The sequence below is a fragment of the Chinchilla lanigera genome, unplaced genomic scaffold (genome assembly GCF_000276665.1).
Source record: "Chinchilla lanigera isolate Chin_1 unplaced genomic scaffold, ChiLan1.0 scaffold00010, whole genome shotgun sequence".
Classification (NCBI taxonomy): domain Eukaryota; kingdom Metazoa; phylum Chordata; class Mammalia; order Rodentia; family Chinchillidae; genus Chinchilla; species Chinchilla lanigera.
This window is the reverse complement of record NW_004955411.1, coordinates 18984495-19008540: the sequence shown is the minus strand read 5'-3', so window position 1 is coordinate 19008540 and position 24046 is coordinate 18984495. Positions and strand designations below refer to the sequence as shown.

General features: G+C 32.4%; 1 long non-coding RNA gene across 1 annotated transcript in view; it reads left to right on the top strand.

Moving 5' to 3' along the window:
• Positions 1 to 24046, top strand: part of LOC102012074 — a 37551-nt gene that overhangs the window by 7387 nt on the left and 6118 nt on the right. The window lies entirely within an intron of this gene.

The window sequence follows — 24046 nt, the reverse complement described above, 5'->3', positions numbered from 1 at the left end:
TGCTTCTATACTGCCGTCCCCCCCATACCTTGTCTGATTCGCATTAAGCAGATTGTGTATGTGAAAAAAGCCATGCTGGTAATTGATAGTGAAGAAAATAGAGATACAATCTATTGTTTATATGAATTGTCACCTATAAAGTGAAAACATGTTTTCCTGTTTAAGTGAAATTAAATGATTTGTGTATGATTTTTTCACTTTCATATGGAAATATCACATACATCCTGCGTGTAAGCTTTGTAATTTTTCTTTCCTTGTCAACTGATTTACAGTACCTCTTTTTCTCTTTCTTTCTCATTCCCTATCAAGAGAATGTTTCTACAAACATTTACAGCAGCTTTAGGCACTAGTTCTCTCATGGGAATGTTTATCCTTTACTTATGCCTAGTGAGGAATTTTGAGGAAAGAATTTCATCAGCAGCATTTTCCATTTACTAAGAATAGAGTATTTATAAAATGGGAAGGGCGTGTATTCCCTGATATCTAAAAAATCTATTTCATTAATATGAAATGCTTAGGTGCAAATTAGCCCACTCTGGTAATTTGGTACTCTGCCCATTAATGTAGGCTCTAGGGACAGAAATGATTTGCTGTATTAAAAATATGAAAAAAAGCCTTTAGAGCTTAAATTGCACTTCAAAACAACAACAACAACAAAACAAAGTACTAGGTGGTTTCCTCTCTAATTTTGCTGATGGTACAATACTTGTACATTATTCCCATGGTGGTTTCTCATGCTATTAGGGAATCTAATTAGCTATTTAGGGATGTATTTGCAAAGAAATGGTTTACTTAATAAAGAAAAATAAACAACAATGTGCATTTTCAATTGGTGTCAAGAAAACCAGTAGACTTTATATTTAAAAAGAAAATTTATTGTTTATTGTTGATAATAAAAATTATATATTGAGACTAGAGAAAAAGTAAAAATAAAAATAATTTGGTTTTGCAATCAAAAATTTATTTTTATTACATATATATTGTTCAGCAGTTTAAATTTGTAGTGCAATATAGAAAATTTATGTAACCAAGGTATTACAGTTAACCATTGTATAGCACTTACTCCCCAGGAAGTATAAATTTGCTATCAAATCTCTATAATTAAATATTTAGGAGCTTCACTTTTCTTTGCAATTTTGATATGATCTATATAAGTAAAAATATGGATATGGGGTTGAAAATAACCTATTACATGTGGGCTTTCTGTACACAAAGTAATATGTGTTACATTCTTAAAGTACATGAGATGCATCATATATAGGTATGAAATACCTACAATGACTGTACAGAGTGTGTGTCATAAGCATGAGCTAAGAATAATGCTAACAAGAAGATTGAAAATAGGCAAAGGCACCTTGCAGACAGAGCAAGGCAAGAGGGTGGGCAGAAGATGAGATGAAAATAGAAATAGACTACGTTTTACACATCCACCTAGTCCTCAAAATGAATGGCAACTTCATATACTGCAAACATGTACTAATAAAATAAAAGAAAAATACATGTACCATAATCTTAAATGATTCTTTTTAATGTTAGTGTGTAGTCAGGCTGCCGTTCTGTGTAGTATCACAGATCTACTCACACACATGTTACTTTTTCCATGTCTCTCATACTTTGGCAGAACATGTAGCAAAAGTGTCCAAGTTGAAGGGCAATAAATAAAGTAAATCTGTAGATATAACGTGTTCAAAGAGTGAGCATCATCAAATATTTGTGTTTATTAGATATTTATATAATTATTATTAATCTTTTGGTAGTAGAAAGTCATGACAGAGGTAAAATTAGAATATATAATGCATATATCCATACACCTGTATATGTGTATATAATATGAAAACATTTTGTGTGAACAGTTCCAAACTGGATATAGTTTAAATGACAATGACAAATGAATTTTCTAGGGAACCTAAAATTATTTTCAGTGACTTGTGTTTTTGTATATGAAGCAATATTTCACTCACTTTAATTCATATATTGCATTTCATTACCAGAATACACTACCATTTATTTATTCATTCTAGTTTTTAGAGAAAACTCTTTAAATTAAAACATTTTTATGACCCATTCTGAATTTTGGAAAATGTTATGTTTATTTTGAGACAGAATATGTATTTGAAACAGAATATGTTATTGTTAAATGGAAGATTTTACAGATTAAAAAGGCAATTGGTCTTTTCTGCATTGTCAGTTATTATATGTTTATTATTACCAATAGAATTCTGTTGAAACAATTAGTACATAACCCAATTGTGGATTTATCTATATTTGTTTACTTTTGTCAGTTTTTACTTTGTACATAGAAGGTATATTATTAAATGCTCATTTTATAATTATATGAATAAATGGATTCACCTCTCTGTAGTTCTTGTTTTCAGATTTATAACATATTTGGTAAATATTTGTGTGTTATATTGCTTTATATCTTTCACTACCAACCATTGTGTGGCCTCATATTAATCATGTACTTCTGTATTTTGTGGTACTGGTGATCCAACACAGGGCATCTGTCACATTACTCAACCATTTTACCACTGAAATATGATGCTAGTGTTCATCTTACATTTCAAGTTTATAGTTTACGAGTAACTTATCAACTTTTCCTTTTAAAGAGTCTTACACTTTTATTTAGATATTTACTTCATGATATTTAAGGCAATTACCAATATGCAGGAGTTTCAGTTATGATATATTAATTTCTTTTTTGTTTAACTCTTTCATTTTTCTTTCATTCTTTTTTTATCTTTTATTGTATTGACATTTTATTTTTCCAGATTTTCTTTATGCTTTCAATTGTACATGCTGCTAACATATACTAGTTGCCTTAGATATTACAAACTAAGTATTTCATTTACTATACAATAATAAAGCACTTTTCTTTAAAATATTACTTAGTATAAGATGTTGTGCAAACTTATGGTTCATAAGTATCATAAATGAGATTTTTAAATGAAATTCTCCTTCTACTATTTGTTTCCTGATAATACCAATTGCAAACTTATGCCATGCATTTTAATTCTGCTTATATTTTAGTCTCACAAAACATCCCTGTATTATCAAGAAAGTATGTATTTATCCACATTTATTCTAATTCTATTTCCCTTCATGTTTTCCTCCACTTGCATATTTCTCTCAGTGATCTCATTTTTTTCTCCTTGGTGGTCTGTCTTAATAACTTTTAATTTGGTTCTGCTTATTGACAATTCTATCTGCTTGGGTGGATTTTGGAAATTCACCCAATTTCTTATTACCATCAATATCAAAAATCATTTCTGAGGCTGGGGATTTAGTTCAGTTGCACAGTACTTACCTGGCAAGTGCAAGGTCGTGAGTTCGATTCCTGGTACTGGAAAACAAAACAAAACAAAACAAAAATCATTTCTGAATTTTAGCTAGTATTCATTTTCTTTTCTTCTCCCAATGTACTGAGGATTCCATTCCATTGTTTTCTACTTCCGATTGTTTCTACTGAAGAGACAGTTTAAAATAAGAGTTGTTCCCTGCCCATGGGTGTTCTACGACTTTTCTGGTTTTGACTTTCAATGTACCATTTGTATTGTCCCTTTGAAATTTATTTGGGCTTCTTTAAATGTGGCCACAAATATATCAGTATGTTCTGGAAATATTTCAGCAGTTTTCCTTTTGTGTTAATTATTGCATCATTTTTCCTTTTCTTGCCTTGTAAGATTACATTTATATATATTAGGCCTTCAACTACCCACCCTTCTGCTAACTTTTTTCTTTCTTTGCTTCATTCAGGACATGTCTACCAGATAAAACAATCTATTTTTTCGTTTAATTTACTTTTAAATTTAGGTATTTTTAATTTAGACTCCTATAATTTTTATTTAAAAAGATTCCCTTCGATATTTTATAGATGACTGTTTTCAAATGAAAGTCGTTTTTTATTATTAAATTTTCCTGATAATACCAATTGCAATTGTTTCAGTTTTCTTGACTGATGGGTTTAATGCTGGTTCACCTGCAGCCTTACCTAAATTTTGTTCTTGTTTTCTTCATTCCATTTTTTAATGTGCCTGAAAACTTTTAATTGAATACTCCGTACATTGTAAGAAAAAGGTTGAGATTTGGAGAGCATTATCTCCCAACCTCAGAGGGAACAGTCGCTTAAAACTCAGAAAAGAGGGAGCAAGCACAAAGATATCTGCACTGCTCTTAGTTATTTTTCTTTGGGGCTCTTTATTCTGATATTGGCTGCCTGAGTAGCACCCTCATGAAGAAGTATCGCAAATCAAATATATCAAGGCCAAAGACATTTTTAAAATATTTTATAAAAATCACACTTTTTAAAGAGTTTTTATGTGGAATTTAATTAGTAAAAGTGTTTGAGTCTTGCAAAATTTTTATTGAGATGAAATAGAAATTATTAAATGCTTAAATAGTTCTACAAGATGTTCATCATGTCTGTACCTGAGTCACAAATATTTACATGACTTCTCCGAACATCTTATAGATCTTATACATCTTCTATAAGATGTTCTCCAAACATCTTATAGAACCCCTTTTTTATGTCATGATATCATTTTGTAGACTAAAGTTTAGCACTGTGAGCACAGACACTGATTAAAAATAGCTGGCCTTATTGAAGAATGCTTATGCATCGGTAATATTCAGTGCCCCTTCATAATAAACACGCAAACTAGAAACGGGGCTTTTCTACTTAGGAGTAATTGAAGACATACTCCTTATTTTCTGAGCTAGAGACTCACTTCATATTTTATAACATGTCAATAATAAAAGTAATTTCAGTGTGATTTAACCCATCTTTATTCATTTTTGCATTATAAATAAATCTTATTTTAACTGAGGATTTTTACCTTCTTTTATGTGACTGCTTTATAAGCTCCACATTATATAATAGGCAAATTTGAGTGAACATAGAAATAAAATTAGCTCTATAATATCATAGCTATTTACTAAAATAAGTAAGATTCCTTTTACTTTTGACAATTTTAATCTACTTATGAATAACAATAAAATCATTCTATAATTTTCTCTTTTATAAACCAATTGGATTGGATTTTATTTAACCATAAGGAGAAAAATGTCAAAGAATCATTCTGGACATCATGGTCAATTAACTTATCTAGGTGGTAGAAAAAAAACACAAATATCACACTGTACAAGGCTTTTATAACAGCCCTCAGTATTTAAATTATAATTATTATATTTCAGACTATGTAGGTTTTCCAAGAGAAAATTGCTATCACAGAAAATAATTTTTCTGTGATGGCAATTAAAGGTTTATGCTTTATGTTGGAATAGTTCATTTGTCATTTCTCATTCCCTAGTCAATTCAGTTCAGTGCTCCATGTTTCTAAATGTTTTCTATAACATGCATTAATTTATTGCTTGGTAATATTCTTATGTCTTTATTTTAAGTTTGTAGAAATATTTTACAAATATTGATTCAATTTACTTTCCCTTGTTCCCTAAGTATGGGACAGTGGGCTATCATTTTTTCCATTCTTCAAATGGTACTGTGAAGGATTTTGAGTTTTGGAGCTGTCATTAGTGTCTGTGGTGGCAAAGGTTTATGAGAATATTTATGTTATCCACATGAAATAAACAATAATATAAATGTTTAGGATCAAACCTTACAATAAGAAAAAAGTATTTAGGATACTCATTACAGGTAGGGAGCTGGTTAGGAGTGTGAGGTTAATAGAGTTCACAGTCATGAAGATTCTGTATTTAACTGCCTTTACCAATTTGTGACTAGCTTACAAATGTAGATCGAAGTAAAGGATAATCTAGAAAAAAGTCAAACTATAGCAACTAAGAGAATGTGCTCATCTTTTGGTTTATGTCAACAAGTTAGCAGTTTCATCAGAATTCTTGTGATGATAAACTTTGAGAAATTCTTAAATAGCAATGAAGACTTTAAAGATTAATTTACTGGGTGAAAATAATGTTGATTGATGCCTTTCTCTTATGGTTGAAAGAAAGAAAGAAAGAAAGAAAGAAAGAAAGAAAGAAAGAAAGAAAGAAAGAAAGAACAATAGAAACATACAAAATTTCAAAACAAGATGATAGAAAATTAACAGTGGTTATTATACTGCATATTGTTATCTTCAAAGTAGTTGCTAAGATTATAAGATATAGGCAGGCAAAATTCATCAAATAATAAGGCACTTTTTCTTTCAATGCACTAATACGTAAGACAATTATCTTAGTTTATATATATATTCCTGTCCTTTTCTTTTCTCCTTTCCTCCCTCCCAGTAATTGTTCCTTCGTGATAGCCTTTTATCTGGTGTGAGGTGATGTCTTGGTGTTGTTTTAATTTGTATTTCTCTAATGACTAGTGATATTGAACATTTTTTCATATTTTTATTTGCTGTTTATACTTCTTTTTCTGAGAAGTGTCTATTCATTTCCGATGCCTATTTTGGACTGTGTCATTAAATGTGGAGGGTCATAGTTTTTAAAATTTTCTTGTATTCTAGATGTAATTCCTTTGAAGAGTAGCTGGTAAATTGTTTTTTCCTTTCGGTGGGTTTTCTATTCCCTTTCTTGTTGATCTCTTTCACTGTGCAAAAGTTTCTTTTTCGTTTTTCTTTTTAATTTGATGAGATCTTAGTTGTTGATTCTTTGTAGCATTCCTTTTGTGATAGGGATTTTGTGCTTAAAGTCTTCACCTACACCGATGTCTTCACAAGTTTTGCCTATTCGATCTTCCTTCAGATGGTTTCTTTTTTGATATTTAGATCTTTCGTCCATTTTGATCTTATTGTAGTGTATGATGAGTGAGATATGGTTCAGTCTCTGGCATGCGTAGAGCCAGCTTTCCCAGCACCATTTGTTAAAGAGGTCATCTTTCTTCCGGAGAAGGAGTATGACTGCTTTGTGAAAGATAAGGCAGCTGCGTGCACTTGGAGTTGCTTCTACATCTCCTTGGTTCCCCTCTTCTCTGCCTCTCCTCTCTGGTTACTATTGGATGATAAGGTTTCCTTTGCCGTGCCTTTCCACCATGTCTTTCTCCTTGGAGCCAGTCAGTCATACACTAACTCCTCCGAAACTGTTAGCTATTATAAACCGCCCTTAAATTGTAAACTGCCGCGGTCCGGCCGCAACAGGTCCAGGAGATATCTGCAGGACTGAGCAACATGGGCGAAGAGACAACACAGACACCAGAGATCCTTCGGGTGGGCCAGGGGAGCAAGGCTCCTCTGACACAGAGAGATGTTTTTTGCATTATTATATAATTTTGCAATTACATATGAAACTCTTAGATACAATGAGGTTTGTATTTTAGTTACAGATTCAGACTGTCGGGCTGCAACCCTAGCGGGAAATCAACTTTTTAAAAGCACATAAAAGGAAGCAAAAAGATCCATCATTAGGTGTTCTTGATTAGGTACAATTTTTCGCAGAATTGTTCACTTGCCTACTGGGCAACAAGACCCATACTTACAATATCTCCATCTAGAGCCAGTCCAGCACACACAGGGCGTTCGCCTAATGTTTTCCCATGCACTGAGGTCCGGGGAGCACAGCACTCCAGTTCCAGTGGGCGAACATTGCCACACAGGAGGTAGGGGTCTGAGGCAAATCTCTGTGGTGGCTTTTACTTCCCCTTTCAACCCCGGAGGCGTGCATTTCATCCTGGGCTCTCATTCCTTAACTACTATCAGTTCTGATCCTTCAGGTTCCCAACCATCCTTTATCAATAGCACAAGGAATATCTGGAAAGCTATGATTAATAGAGGGAGAGGCCGCACACCCAGCCTCTGCCGCCCCTGCTTTGCAGGTACCCTTTGCCAGTCCTTACTTGGTCAGGGACCTGGCACTGGAAGGTCTCCAGCAGTAAATGTTGGTAATTTTGTCTCTGTGATGGGAACATGACCACTACATTTTCCCTAGGTTACAGTAAAGTACTATATCACCCTCTTCTTGTTCAGAGGAGTCTAGTTTAACTTCTGAGTCAAGAAAAATCATTTGAAATTATCTAATGATATGAATATTCTTATTATCATGCTACTGTTATCAAGGGCATGCAATTATAATATATTGTCCTAGGGCTATTTCTAGTAACATTTTTCCTGAATATTACTTCAGGAAGCAAATTTTATTCTGTACAAAAGTGCTGAGGAAAAAGTTGTAATAACATCAGTTTTGATAATTTGTTTTGGAATATAATTTTTCTCTCTAGAATACATTTTAGAAGGACCATAACAAAAGAGTTCTTGAAAAGCAAAATTGAATTTATGCTGTTTTTCTTTCTTTTTTCCCTTTTCTTGTGAAACTGTTGGCTGAATTTTCTGCTATTTTCATGAGTTTCTGCACAATTGTTTTCTACCCCAAACCTTTAACTTCTTTTAGAAAGGATGGAGCATCTTAAATATGAAGGTTTGTCTCTGATTTTAGGAACTTAGTTGGATGTAACATTTGTAGGGAAAAATTACTGCATTGTAGCTTGAACTGTGCGGACATTCCCGGAATCTGTCTGTGTTCCGAATCTTTTCGACTAGCATTTGCATTCGCTTAAATCCTTCCATTCCTATCATTTCAAAAGCTTAAAAATAATGAAACTGCCCCATGAATCCCATCTTCTGATGGAGCCTCCTCCCCTGTCTTCTCCATTGTAAAGTTTAAGTTCAATTGATATCTAAACTTCATTTTCTCAGCAGCTCCTGTGTTCACAATCTCTTTCTCCCAGTTTGGATAGTCAGAGAACGTGATATAGAGTTCTGGATGTCTGATGTTAGAGAAGAATTGAATCTGGGAAAGAAGGAAGAAGATGCAGCATTAGAAAGGGGAAAAAATGAAGTCAAAATTGGCTGGTTAAAATTAAATCCCAACTTGGCAGTGTGGCACTTAATTGTGACTGGTGACATTAGTGGTTTGTTGAGTCCTGGGAGCATGACCTGGTCTCTACCTAGATGCAGACCCCTTCCTCCTGTCAACATACAGCTGAATTCATGGTTACACGTCCCTAGAGGAATGAAGCTGTGAACTAAAAGAGAATGTTAGGGGAGTTTTATTGGAAAGCAGAGGAAGAAGAATAGCTCTTGGACTTCTGAATGGGTGGCTGTATGTCCTCTTATTCTAGAGTCCATTCTAGATAAGCAAAGTGTAGGAACTGTGCAGTTGTTTAGTAGTAACCTAGAAGAGGTGGCTCTGTTGATTTAAAGTAAACAATTGGAACTCAGACTTCTAGCCCCATTCTTCATTACATAGGATTTCAGGAAACTGGGTAGAAACAATTAGTTTATTTGAATAGTGATTTCCTCGGAGCTCACAAATTTAGTAGTAAGTCCCTACACCTTTCTTTAGGAGGCAGGCGCTTGCACTCCATGTTGCTTGAGGAAGCTCATTCTTGGTCCAAAGTCTTACTTCACTATCTGTTGTTATGTTAATTCCCATAAATATGGCCGAGTAACCAACCCTGCCTCAGGTACTCCCCCTAGCTCTCTGCCTCACCCATAAACTAACGGAACACGACAACTTTTTACACTTTCTGGGTCTCTTCCTGTTCTCCACTGCCCCCTTACTTGAACTGGGGAACTTGAGTGGTACCATAAGTTAAGCAGCTTTATTCTACCATGTCTGTCTGCCTTGGAGCCAGCCTACCACGAACTGAAATCCAGAGATAAAGTAAGTCTTTTCCTTTTTAAATTCCTTTTGCCAGGTATCTTTGCTTCAGCAATGGTGGAGTTAATAGAGCAAAGGACTTGTGAGGCCTGTTCTTTTTAAGAATATCTCACACTTAGCTAAAACAAGATTGTTTTGCTGAGCAACAAGCTCTGTGCTACCTCTGGAAGAGACTTGCTTTGGCAAAAGGTCATCAAAAGCTGATTGCTAACCTAAAATGATGGACAGCTAGCCTTGTGTGACGGCGTAAGCTCATCATCTCAGCTACTTGGGCAGATAAGGCAGGAGAATTGCATTTTTAGGGTCTACCCTAGTGCAGCTAAGCAAGACCCTGTCTATAAGTAAATGAATAAACAAATAAGTCAAATGATATTTAAAGTACAGATGTAGCTTCTTTGTGGAGGGCTTGCCAAACATGCACAAGGTTGTTAGTACAATTCCTGACAAAAAACATAGGGGAGGGGCATTTACATGTAGACATTGTAAGGTTGCCTGATGTCTACCCTCACCAGTTCTGGGCAACAAATGCTTCCTTGAGAAGGGATCTGGATAGTGACTCATATCTACTGTATTATTATGGGCTTTGCAAGTTTTTACCACACTTTTTCAAAAACCAATCAATAATAACCATCTCTCAAAATTGGCATAATTTTTGTCCTTATGTTATTTGACTTCCTACTCCTCTTTATGTTTCATTGTCCCACACTCCTGCCCAATGCTAGCCTGCCATGTCAGCTAGCCCACCCCCTAAACCCCGCCTCTAGCCTGACCATATTTAACCATTCTCCCCATGATCCAGCCCCCAGAAGATTCTCTTTCTCTGTCAATCTTCTCCATGCCCTCCACAATAAAAGTGTTTTATTGTTTTATCACTCTCTGTGCCACTGGCCGGACGCCTTTTACTTAGAACATTTCAGTAGTCCTGGATCTTGCTTCTAGTTTATTTGTTTCTACCATGTTTGATTAATGGAAGCTGATACAGACACCTAGCTTCATGGATATTGCTTATTGCTAAACCAAGCACTCCATTAAAGACTGCTTTGTGAAGCAGCAAAACCAAAATACATGATAAATGACCTAACATCAAACCAAATGTTAACAATACACTGGAACAAAGGGATTATAATAACTTCTAATATATACAAAACATATTATTCACTTTTCATACAAAATATACTCCTCAAAAAAATTGGGTCAGTGTTACAATTATCATTCTAAAGATTAGAAAAATGAGACCTAAACATGCATTTAAAAAAAAATCAGATTCATAAATGTACGGATTTCATTACTTTAACCAACCATAGCTCAGTTCTCACTTTGAAGCTACAAAGTTATTTGTTGCATATTCTAATTACTTATCTTACTTACAGCCCTCTCGTGATTGTGCCATATGTATTGAACTTTTTTCAGTTCCTGAGAAAGACAGATGTTGGAATCTACTGTTTTGTTTTCCCTTATACACAGACAGTCTTCCTTTTGGTCCTCGTTACTTATTAACATTTACATTTCCTTTAGATGCAGCTGCCAGTTCATTTGTTAATTGACAAAATTGCCAAACTCCACATAATAGTTAAAATGCACTGTATTCATATCAATAACACTTTTAATGTTTCCTGTAGAGTGCTTATCTCATGAGCTTATTAGTGCCCTCTCATTGACTTAAATTCCTAAATGAAATAAGTTATTACACAACTATAAAAATCTATTTTGGACTAATGCCTTGAATTCTGGAAAGACCTATTACATTGTTCTCTCCTCCCTATATTTCCTGTGGCATAAACACCATTATGTATAACGAAGGCCTAGTAAAAGTTCTATGTTTTAGAACGCATATTTAGTTCTTTGATGCATTTTTGAGTTCAATTTTGTACATAAAAATGTGAGGTTAGGATTGAACTTCATTCTTTGCATGTGAGTACTCATTATTTCTAGCACCATTTGATGAAAGTTTTTTCCCATTGAATGACCTTCATGCTCTTGTCAAAATTCATTTGCTGTTGTATGACAAGGTGTTCGTCTGTGCTCTCTATTCGTTAGTCTATGTGTCTGTCTTTGTGTCAGTAACACTGTGTTTTGTTTACACTAATTTTATACTAGGTTTTGAAACCAGGAAGTGTGAGCCCTTCAGCTTGTCAAGCTTGTTTTGGAAATTTCACATTCTGTGATATGACATATAAATTTTAGGATGATTTTTTCTATTTTTTCACAGTGTGGAACAGTTTGCATTGAAATCTTTGTAGATCACTTTGTGTTGTAATGGCATCCTAATATCCAATCCATGCATGTGGGGAATAGTTTCATTTATTTATGTCTGCTTCATTTTCTTTCATCAATTTCTGGAAATTTTGTTGTACATTGATTATTAATTCCTAAGGTTTTACTTTTATGATACTATTGTAAATTGAATTATTTTCATAAGTTTTTGACATTATTCATTGTTAGTTTAGAGAAATGCAAAGATTTTATGCTGACTTCTTTCTGCTGCTTGGATGTATTCACTTATTAACTGTAAATATTTTTGTGGTCTCCTTAGGGACTCGTATACAGGATCATACAATAACAGATGGAGATAAATTTACTTATAACTTTTAAACTTGGATATCTCTTATTATATTCTTTTGCATTACCTTTGCTAGGACTTTAAGAGCCCTGTTAAATAAAAGTGATGAAGATAGGTATCTTTGACTATTTCTTGATTTTAGGACACATAGTTTCACTCTTTACCATCAATATAATATTTGCTAGAGATCTTTCATATATAGCTTCTACATTGAAATTGTTTGGTTTCTCTTCATGGTTTCTTGAGGGTCTTCCCATAAAAAGATGGTGGATTTTGTCAGATGTCTTTACATTTCAACTGAAATTATCAGGTGGTATTTTCTTCATTCAGTTAATATGGGGTTATAGTTTAGATCAAGAATATCCTACAAAATTTTCACATGTGTGGAAAGTGACTGGATCCCTTATCCACTGATTGATCAGTAAGCAAATGTGATTTTTTTAGAGGTTGTTGCCAAAATATTTATCTGAGCTGTCGGTTTATACTTTTGTTTCTGATAGTGTTTTGATCTGGTTTTGATATCATGGCAATGCTAATATTGTAAAATTAGTTAGGAAGTGATTTCTTCATTCATTTTTTAGGACAATGTTCATGAAGTGATACCTCAGTTGTCAAATAATTTGCTCTAACCTCAAATTTTCCACTACTTTTGAAGGATATTCTCCTTCCCAAAAATATCATTTCTCTCCCTCCTTCAATTTTTGTTCAGCTTCCAGGATGCCAGGAAGCTTCCAAGTAAAAATAAAGCACCTGTAGAATTTTTTAAAAAATATTTTTACTGTATTGCGCTTTGATAATTAATGCACTGCTTTTATTAGTTCATATGTTTTATGGGATATTTCCACAATCTAAGGATATTAACTTTGAGTAAAATCCTGGAGAAATGAATTTATAAGTGCAATTTTGGGGCCACAGAACCAATTATTTGGTTTTCTATTTCTTATGATAAAAATATATTAAGTTCTCAAGCTTTTCAGTATTAAAATACAAATTTGGGATGAATTTAGTTTGAAAGCTGAAATATTACTTTATTATTCCTTCTTTAAATGTTTGGTAGATTTCTTTACTGAAGCCATCAGTCAAAGACTTCTCTTTGTTGTGAAATCTCTAATATCTTATTTAACTTCCTTAATAATTATATACCACAGAATATTCCCTTTCTGATTTAGTAATTTTTGTGTTTCTAAAATATGTCATTCTACTAAGCTTATCCATTTTTCTTTTTTCATCAGTCTCAACTTATTCTTTTATAGTACATGGGTAATTTAGTAGGTCCTAGTTATATATTGCACATATGTTGTCTCCCAACACTTGAAACAATAATTTTCAATGCATTAATCTTCTAAATTTTGTAGAGAACAAAATAAAGTCCATCAATGTTGCAAAAATAATATTTTTAGAAAAATATTTTAAATTGTACTAGCATTTTAAATCATGGAGAAAACTGGAAGTGCACTTTCAATACTAATTTTTATTATCCTTTGAGATCCTTATTTCTTTATATGGTTCCAAGTTTCTATCTAATATTCGTACCTTGGCCCTACATTACTCCTTTGAGCATTTTTTCCAATGGATTTCTTTCCTTTTTAATCTGAAAATATCTTAACTTCTTACTCTTTTTGGAGGAGCAATTTTACCATATGTATGGTTTTTGGTTAACAGGTGTTATTCTGTTTTGATTTCTTTGTTTTGTTTTGTTTTCCTTTCTTTTTTTTCTTTCAGCTCTTGAATGCATAAAGTCTGCTGCCTTCTGGTCTCCAAAGTTTCTGATGAGAAATCTGTTAACTTTAATATTTCTTTGTATACAACATATCATTTTTCTTGCAGCTTTCAGTATTTGATTTACTATATTTAATTATTGACCTCTTTAAGTTCAGTATCTGGGAGTTTTGTGAGTTTATAGAGTTTAATATGCATGTCTTTCATCAAATTTCAGATATTCTCAGCAATTATTTCTTCAATTATTTCTTCTGCATTCTTTTACTGAGATTCTTACGATGCATATCATTGTCCATTTGAAGTTGTGCAATAGATTCCTTTGACTCTGTTTAATGTTTTACAATTCTTTTTTCTTTCTAGATTTTTTTATTTGATTCTCAACACTGTCCTATCTTTTCATTTCATAATTCTTTTGTTTTTGTCTGATGTTGTTTGCCTTTAAATACTTACAGTGATTTTTAAATTTTCATTGTATTTCTATCTCCAAAATTTGTTTCTTAATTAAGAAATTAAAAGTTTTTAAGTTTTTAATATCACTTTGATAGTTCCATATTTTTCCTTGATTATTAATTTTATTTTACCTCATAGACCAAATATAAACATTATACATATTAATGTAGTATGTGATATTTTGATGTATGTATACAATATATATTGTTAAAATCAACTTACACATCAACCTACTCAGATTAGTCATTTTTAAGGCAAGAAGTTTTGAAGTATTTCTTTCTAGCTTCCTAAAATGTTCCATGCATTATTTCTACCTACAACGTTCACACGTTTCTTTCTTGATTTTCACTACATTCTCCTTTAGTTCTTTGAGGATATTTTAGTTGTTGTCCTTGTCTAGTAGGGCTGCTATGATGTGTTATACAAGGACAGTTTCAGTTGATTTGCTTTACCCCATTAGAAAAGGCCACTTTTGCTATCTTTGAGCCAATGGCTAGCTTCAGATGTAAAATTAAGGTATTTTAAATTCTTTTTTGAGCCCTTCCATAGTCCTGAAATGTCACTCTCCTGCTTTCCACTTTATGCAGTTGCTTTTAATTTTCCTAGTCTTTAATATCAGTCTCCAAAGGACAGAAAAGAAAAATGGAAGGGAATGTTCTTGGCCTTTAAAGTTCTGGAAATCATTTTATCTGGAGACAGAGGGAGTTTGGAAATGTATAGCAGGCAGATGTAAGAACAATAGCTTGCTGCATCTTTGCACATTTGTGACCAGTAGCACAAATCAGAGCCCGGATCTCTGATATTTGGAAGACAAGCCTCTTTTACCCACTCTGTTCTCCAAAGCTAGGTACAAGGCTCTCCAAGAAACATGAGCAGTTCCCAGCCACGGAGCGATGGAATAGTAGCAGCTAAAGTGCTAGGTTTAAGAGCCACAGGACTGGAAGCTGCATCTCTCCAACGCAATTCAGAGTACCAAAGAAATTCCATCAGACAGACTCAGCTACAGCCATTGTAATCAAAGTGCAGAACTACATACTTGATTTTTCCTACTCTACTATTTTCTCAGAAACCTCATTAAACTTATTAGATTTTTCCTTTCTTTGAATCTTACTTTCCTTCAAATACTTTAACTCAGAGCTTGTTCACCATTGTGCATTAATTTTTTTGCACTAATGTATTTTTAACTTCTTAACTGTGATTTATCCTTCAACAGGCTCATACATTTAGGTACTAAAAAGTTTTAATAGATATTCTTAGTTATTTATTTCTACGTTTAACAATTTATTGCATATCTACCTAATCAGATAAAATTCGAACTCCACAGTCCACCTTACCTTTACAATCCCTCTTCAGTTTAACAGTGACAAAATTTTCTATTCCTATTTGCATGAGAAATTCCATCTCCATTTCTTTCTATTGAGATTTCCTTCTTTGTACATTGTCACTTGTCAACCAAATGTGTCTCTAGATTTTGAAAGATCTCTGTTGAAAATGATTTCTTTAATCATAAATGATTACCAGAAAATTTCATATTTATAAAATACCCATTAGTTTCATTATAATTTCAAATTTGCTTATTCATTTAAATGTCACATTTTCTTGGCATTTTCTTTTGTAGTATAATATTTATGCTGGTATCCTCCTGTAATTTTATTCATTTTTGCTAAAGATGAAATTCAAGAAGAAAGTTGAAATTGAAAATTTTATGCTTGACGAATATCTAATCAACACTATCAAAACAGTTATTCACAATAAAGAAATAGGTTATCTTTCTTATTTCTTTTCTTCAGTAAGTAGAATAAAGTAGAATGTCATATGTCTTTTTGAAACAATCAGAAATCTGAATTATTATGTAACCTGTAATTATATTCAAGGATGCATTATCTTGATTTTTACATTTTAATTCTGTAATAATAATACTAATTTTTCCTGAAAGAAATGCGTTTTTTTTATTTTCACAAATGATTCATTTTTTGGTTTTGCAAGGTAGTTTGAACTTACACTTAAGCATGATTGAAAGCATTGTAAAGAGTAAAGTGTTTTGTGCTATTACTGGAGAACAATAGTTAAAGCTGTCTTTTGAGAACTGGAGATTGATCTAACATACTTATTTCATTTAAACTGATGTTAAGTTTGAATGAAAATTAAAAAATATTTGATTCTTATGAATTGCTTTACCTTGATTTTAGGTTCTAAATAAACGTCTTATTAAACAAATGGAATATATTCATACAATGCATAAATACATATGTATGTATGTGTACATATAAATATGTAACATGCACACATCATTAATTGTACTGGATCTAATTATTTATAAAAAGATATATTCCCTTTGTTCTCTCTATCAGATATTAAACACATATGAAAATCAAGTTTATAGATATTTCCCAGATTGTGGTGAGCTGCCTTGTGCACGTACATGAATTTCTATGTGTTCAACATATGACACACAGACTGCCAATTTTAGCATTAGGAAAAACACAACGAATTTTCCATTAAGTTTGCTCCCTTGGTGAGCACCCTCTGTTCTTCCGGCAGGACCCAGCAGGATCTGAAAAATAAGCAGCACATTGGGAACAATAATGAATATTTATGCTTCTTGAAATCCTTTTTCATTTCCATCTGCACTCCTAGACCCCAAAGTATAAAAATAGTAGGGGGGGAGGTTTATTTCATGACTTCTTGAGTTAGTAGTAAGAAACCATCAATGGGACTGTGAGTCCACTGATGCCCAGGTTATGCAGCAGTATAAGTGATTTAAAACTCATTCTGTTGGTAATTTGCATTTCTATTTAGCATCTTTGCATGATGCGACTTCTATGAAATGAACCAAAATTTTATAAGATTGTAGAATAATAAATGATATATACACAAATATTGTTTAAAACAAGGAAGAAAATGTCATTATTAAAAGTGCAACAGAAGATGAAAATGGCCAACATACCGGTAGGATATACTGGGAAAAATAATGATAATTTGAGGATGAAATAAAAATTAAAATTTAAGTGTAGTTTTAACCACTAATATGTATTAATTCATAGACTAGAGGAAAAAAGGCAAGAGTTAAAACTGTGGAAGAAACTGTCTTGACAATAATTTACAAAGACATCTAGCATGCATATTTGCCAGTGAATTAATTAATTAAATGCCTTGACTCATTTTACTTCAAGGAAGTTGATGATCAAAATGTTATGCTAGTTGTCTGCTTGAAGTTTCAGCAATTTCTATTTGGTTATAAGTGCTAGTAGCTCATGCTGATAACTAACTTTCTGGATATGAGCAAAAAGTGCAAAAACATCTGGATTAAAATGGGAATTTTGTATGACAACATAGTACTGTGCTTTAAAAAATGGAAAGGCTGAATGACATACAGAAATGTTTATTCATCTATTTATTTGCTAGAGGATAGAGAGCAGAACATGCTTTTGTTGGCAAATATTTGCTTTCATGAATTGACGAGGATGACAACAGTAACTGTAATGAAATATACGTGTTCAAAAAGATAAACATTAGTATTTTAACAAAATCAAATAACACTTCTAATTAACATTAATGTCTGCCTATAGTTGTCATGCTTGTGTCTGGTAATCTGAACACCTAATTTAAAGACAACAATATGCAATATAACAACCATTGGTGAATTCCTACCATCTTGTTTAGTAAAGCTCTGTATCATTTCTAATTTTCTAAAATTACTTTTTATTCTCATTAATTGTTGGATCACTCTTGCATTCTTATATCTGGTAATCTGAGAAACTTCTTTGAAGATGATAACACAATGTAATATAACAACAATTGTTCTATTTACTTATTTTTTTTTATAACAACAATTGTTAATCTCCCTCATCTTGTTTTGAAATTCCGTATCGTTTTTGTTTTGTGTTGTTTTGTTTTTGTCTTTGTTGTCATAATGTCATTTTTTCTCCTTAAAATAGAGAGAAAAAACCATTAATGCCACTTAAATTTTAGAATTATTCCTCATTTAAAGTGCTTCTAAAATTATGAAACATTAGTAGGTCAGGAACATAATGGAGAAAACCAGAAAAAAATATTTAGTCTAACTAAAAGTTTTGAATTCTAGAAATATGCTCTAATGCATTTCTCAATACAAAATGTGTAGAGAAGAATTCCACTGCTATGCGTATGGAATGTCAAAGCAGCCAGTTTATAATAATTTTTAGCTATGAAGATTTTTGTAGGATTTGTAGAACTTGGGGCCACTTCATTCTTTGATCAAAAATAAAATAAAGAGAAGGTTTTCCCCTTTATATTGGTATATTTTTTGAATGTAAACCTGTGTTTCATTCAGACTGAAATGAAAAACACCTACTTCTCAAAGGAAGGAGTTACTGTAAAGGATATTTTAGCTGTATTGCCAGTATTCTTGTGCCTTGTCAAAAAGAAAAACATTTAACCAGCTAAGACTATGGAAGAAATATCTAAGGTTCTAGGAGATACTTGTTAGAATTTTCTCTCTAGCACTTCAAGCCTGAGCCGCTGAGGAATTCTCCCTGTTGGGAGCCCCTGAGTGTCAGGAATCACATGCCCTGGATCAAGTGCCGGATGGGCACACCTTTACCCTCTGACCCTCTCTCCCTCCACTACTGGGAAACACGTATTCCATTTCCTCCATATTAAGAAAAAAAATTCAATGTCCAGAAGTGAAAAGACCTTAAACTAAATTCCCTGAAGTAAAATAAAAAAGGGAACAGAAAATTTGATCTTTTTCCACAAACTGCACTAAAGACCAAATTTCTTATGTTCTATTATGAGAAAAGTCTCATTTATACCTCTAGCTCTCTCTCTACCTTTCTAAATTAAAAAGAACTGTTTGAAAAGGATAAAACTTCTAACATCTCCATAAATGAAAGCATATTATTCTCACTTTCAAGAAGTATATTTTAACTATTAAAATATGACCTTTAAATTTTATCTAGAGTTTCATGATGTTTAAAAAGACATTTAATTTCATTAAATACTTTTAAATCTATTGAACTTACAAAAATAATAAAGTACCTGATATTCCTCCTTCATGATAACTTGAGTGGTTAATGTTTACAGATTGAATAAAAGTGAAGAAGAATAAAAAATTAAACCACATCAGCAAGGGAAACTTAAATCAGCAGATTCTCACCAAGTATTCTTGGAGAGTTTCATTTGCATTGAATGGTTTGTGTACCTGATTATGGCAGCATCAATTTGCTTAAAATATTTCTACAGTTCAGATTGCTCTAGTTCTTTGAGATTTTCTTTTATTTAAAAAAGTTGTATTACAGTAAAAGACACATCACTTTTAATTCCCTTCAAAATTCTCTAATCACTTTCTGCAGCAATTCTGGTAGCACTCTTTCATGGGTGTCTGTAGTTGTGCTGTAGTAGCTGCCTCAAAGTCCTGAATTGGTTAAAATGTTTATCTTTTATGCTCATTTTGATTTTGGGAAAGAGGCAGAAGTTGAACAATGGCAGATCTTGTGTATAAAGTGGATGTAAACACACTATAACCATTTTATTTTGCCATTATTAGTACATGTTTTCAATATATGAGATACATATTGATCATGAGAGATGGGTACATACACATATTACATTCCAATCCTTTTTACATAACAGAACATGACATTTATGCTTACTTGTATCAATGGAATGGATGAAAATGACTATGATGTTTATATCACTGAATAATTTTAGATACTGTATCGTGTATTTGTCCCTCAGTGATACTCAACACGATTTGTTTGTCAACATATTTGGTGTTGAAAAGTTTATCTGTAATTCCTTAGAAACTAGAACTATTATAATTATGGAAATACTGTTTATATTCAAAAGAATTCTAAAGTTTCTTCAGGTTTATGGCAAAGGAACTTATACATAGTCTTGCATTCTAGAAATAGTACAACTGTAGAACTAGTACAATTGTAGAAATAGTACAATTGTAGAAATAGTACAACTGTTTCTCTCAGGGAAAAAGATTTTAAATTTTTATATTGCTATACATACATACTGAAATTTAATAAGAAAATGAAAGTTGAGGGGCAGGCGATATAGCTCAGTGGAGCAGCACCTGCTTGGCAAGTGCAAGGTCCTGAGTTTGATTCCTGGTACAGAAAAAAGGAGAGAAAAGCAAATGGAAGGTGAAGGGTGGAGGGCAGGTTTCTTCCTCTATTTCAGTGACAGTTTTTATATAAATAAAAAAGGTTAAAATGATTCATGTGCTGCTGAATTACAGTTAGAGACATCATTACTTTATTTTATTATAAATATAGAAAAATTAGATAAATAAAATTTGCACATATGTGCATACATAGGTTAAAATACACACATACCTGTGCTTGCTTTTTCTGTCAGCTAGGACAGCTTCAACGAAGTTATACACAGAAGCAATGAGCACACTAGTTTTCTAGATTTTGATTTCTAATACCATTCTTTAATAACAGTAATCAGGATTCATTAGAGAATGGCTGATCCTAGGATAGGACAGAAAATATAGAGGATAGCTCCACAGCATCATATATTACCCAAAAGTAAGGATGTACAAAAAACAAAACAAACTCTGAAAAATACATCAATAGAGAAATGGAAAAGTGACACATGTTCCAAATGAAAGGGTTGCCTAAAGGCCATAGCTAAAAAAATTTGAACAATTAAGTAAAGCAGAATCAGAAGTTAAGACAAAGTTTGAAATAAATATCCACAGATTCATACTGATATAGATATATGATTAAATAAATATATGATTGGGGATGAGTGACAAATCCCCTATCTGGGGGATTTTGTGTAATTTGTATAGATATTCTACCTTACTCAGGTCAAGTATTAATCTGTACATCCCCAAAAAACATAATTACAGTGCAGTCCTGGGAAAACCACACGAAAATCCCCGTTGAGACACTGAACAAAATATTTGACCATTATTCCTCAAAATATCCAGAGCTATCACAAATAAGCAGTCTGAGGCAATGTCACTTCCAAGAGGAGCCTGAGACATGATTACACAATTTAATATGGTATCCCAGATAAAAGTTCGAATGTAAAAAATGACATTCAAAAAAACTAATGTTATCCAAACAAAATATTTATTTGTTTGATATTGTTAATTTAATATATAGTATTTCAATATTTATTCATTAACAGTAACTAATAATCTGTGCTAATGTAAGATTAAAAAATAAGAGAGGCCTGTAAGGTATATGGAATATCTTTGTCACATCTTTGTTATTATTCTGTTAATCTGAAATTATTCTAAAATAAATATTTTATTAATAATAGCAGGTTCAGAATAGATATGTATGATAATACTGGGAAAAGAACTTTCTATAATCCCATTAGCAGGCATGGTTATTACATCTGCAACAAATTATTGTCAAACATGTACCTGACCCAGAGGGACCCAGTGACATAGCCTAGTTCCAAGGGACAATAATATTTATTTTTTAGAGCATAAATAATGTAGGCAGAAAAGGTGCAGTTAAATTGTCTATGTCAATTTTTTTTTTTGATCCTAAAGTTTTCAAGTAGGTGAAAGGACTTATAATAAGAATGGGACTATTGAGAACTAGAAGTAGCTAAGTTTTAGAATATCAACAAAAATATTTGAGTTACTGAATTTTTGAAGTAGATGGCTGCTGTTTGTTGTCAAAAAAATGATAGTTTTTACCTTTCACATTTTACAAAGTTATCATCTTTGAGATATGAAACAGCTGAGAATGTGTGTAAGTGATTTAACAAGTAGTTAAATGCTTTTTAATGCAGTCAAATATTTAATAATAATACACGTTATTTGTGCAATTATGGCAAACTAAAATTTTTAAATGATGTTGAATTTCAATTAAGAATTGAACACATTATCAAAACTGGTGTTTTGAATTAGTTAAACTTTTGATTAGCAATATGCTTTACATGCATTTAAAAAAAAAGTCTACTACACTTTCATGTTCCTCATGGCAAAGTGAAATTAATGCAAGCCTTGTAGAAACAGAAACGTATTTAAACAAGTTTTTCATTAATTGTAAATACATTAAGAGTTACAGACATCAATGTTAAGTTCTAAAGCAAAGAGTTGAAGAAGTTATGAATGAGTAAGTACTATCTATTGGGCTTTCAGAATCCTCTTCAGCACTTATTTAAATATTTACTGAATGTTATTATCCAAATCTACTAGGTGTCTCTCTGTGTGTGTGTGTGTGTGTGTGTGTGTGTGTGCTTTGTCTAAAGGTCTAACTAAGAGATAAAGATTAACGTTGAGTTAAAAAATAAAATAACTTACTTAAAAGAGAAAAGGCATCTTGTGTTTTACTTTTTTGTGTGTGTGAAACAAATCCATTTTCCAAAAGGATCTCTTACTTCTCTCATTCAGTGTTTAGCTAGAAACTTTACATTAAAAGTACATTCATTCATAGTATTGTAAACTACGAGGAATATCTGATGAGATAAACATGAAATAAATCACAAAGGAAGACACTGGTAGAAAAATGGGCTGAAGGAAATTGGGAGTCAAGAGCTAAGTTACCTAAATTGACAGAAGGAGGATTTTCCATATGCTCTCTAATTTAAAAGATATATCTCCAACCCTTGCTGCTTTACACTAAAAATGGTTCACGCTTTTTAAGAATAATTTGAACAAGCCCATATAAAATTTTGACATCAGTTTGGAACACTATGTGCATTTAAACACTTCAAAATGAGAAGGATGCTAAAATATACTCTGCTACTCATTCAAAATATTACATGATCTTCTCAAACTCTAAAGCCCACATGCATGAAAAACATCCATAGAATTATAAGTTTTATTACAAATTAATAGCTTTTCCCAAAGTAGAACATGAATAGTCTTAAGAATTGGCTTTTAATATACCTTGCTCTCAGGTAGGAAGAAACAATATGGTAAAAATGGCCATAATTCCAAAACTGTTATCCATATCTAATGCAATTCTGATCAAAATTCCAATAGCATATCTCAATGAATTAGAGAAAACAATTTTAAAATTTATTGGCAACTAGAAGAGATCTAGAACAGTAAAGGCAATTCTGGGCAACAAAGGCAAGACAGGGGGCATCACAGTCCCTGACTTGAAATTATGGTACAAAACTCTAGTGATAAAAACAGTGTGGTATTGGCAAAAATACAGACCTGAAGATCATTGAAACAGATTAGAAGATGCAAAGGAAAACAAAACAAAACAACAACAAAAAAAACCTCCAAACATACCCAGCTACCTTATCTTTGATAAATGTGCCAAACAAATTCACTAGAAGAAAAATAGCTTCTTTAATAAATGGTGGTGGACAATTTGTAATAGCTAAATCTTGGAAAGAACAGAAACGCCCATCAAAAGAGGAATGAATAAAAAAGACGTGGTAGTTTTGAAAATGGAATATTACTCAGCTACTAAGTAAGATAAACTCTAGGCTTTTATGGGTAAACAGATGCAATTGGAGACCATACTCATAAGAAAAATAAATCAGACCCACGTGTGTAAACATCATATTGTCTCCCTAGTATAAGAACCTGAAAGTGTCAATAAAATCCAAAAGGTACAATAGAGGGAAAATAAATGATAGATAGATAGATAGATAGATAGATAGATAGATAGTAGATAGATAGAGGGATAGCTGGGATAATTACACTGCTTATGTCTATTGGTTATTGAAAGGAACAGTTAATTCCTAAATTTTTTAAAATTTTATTTTAAAGAGAATTTT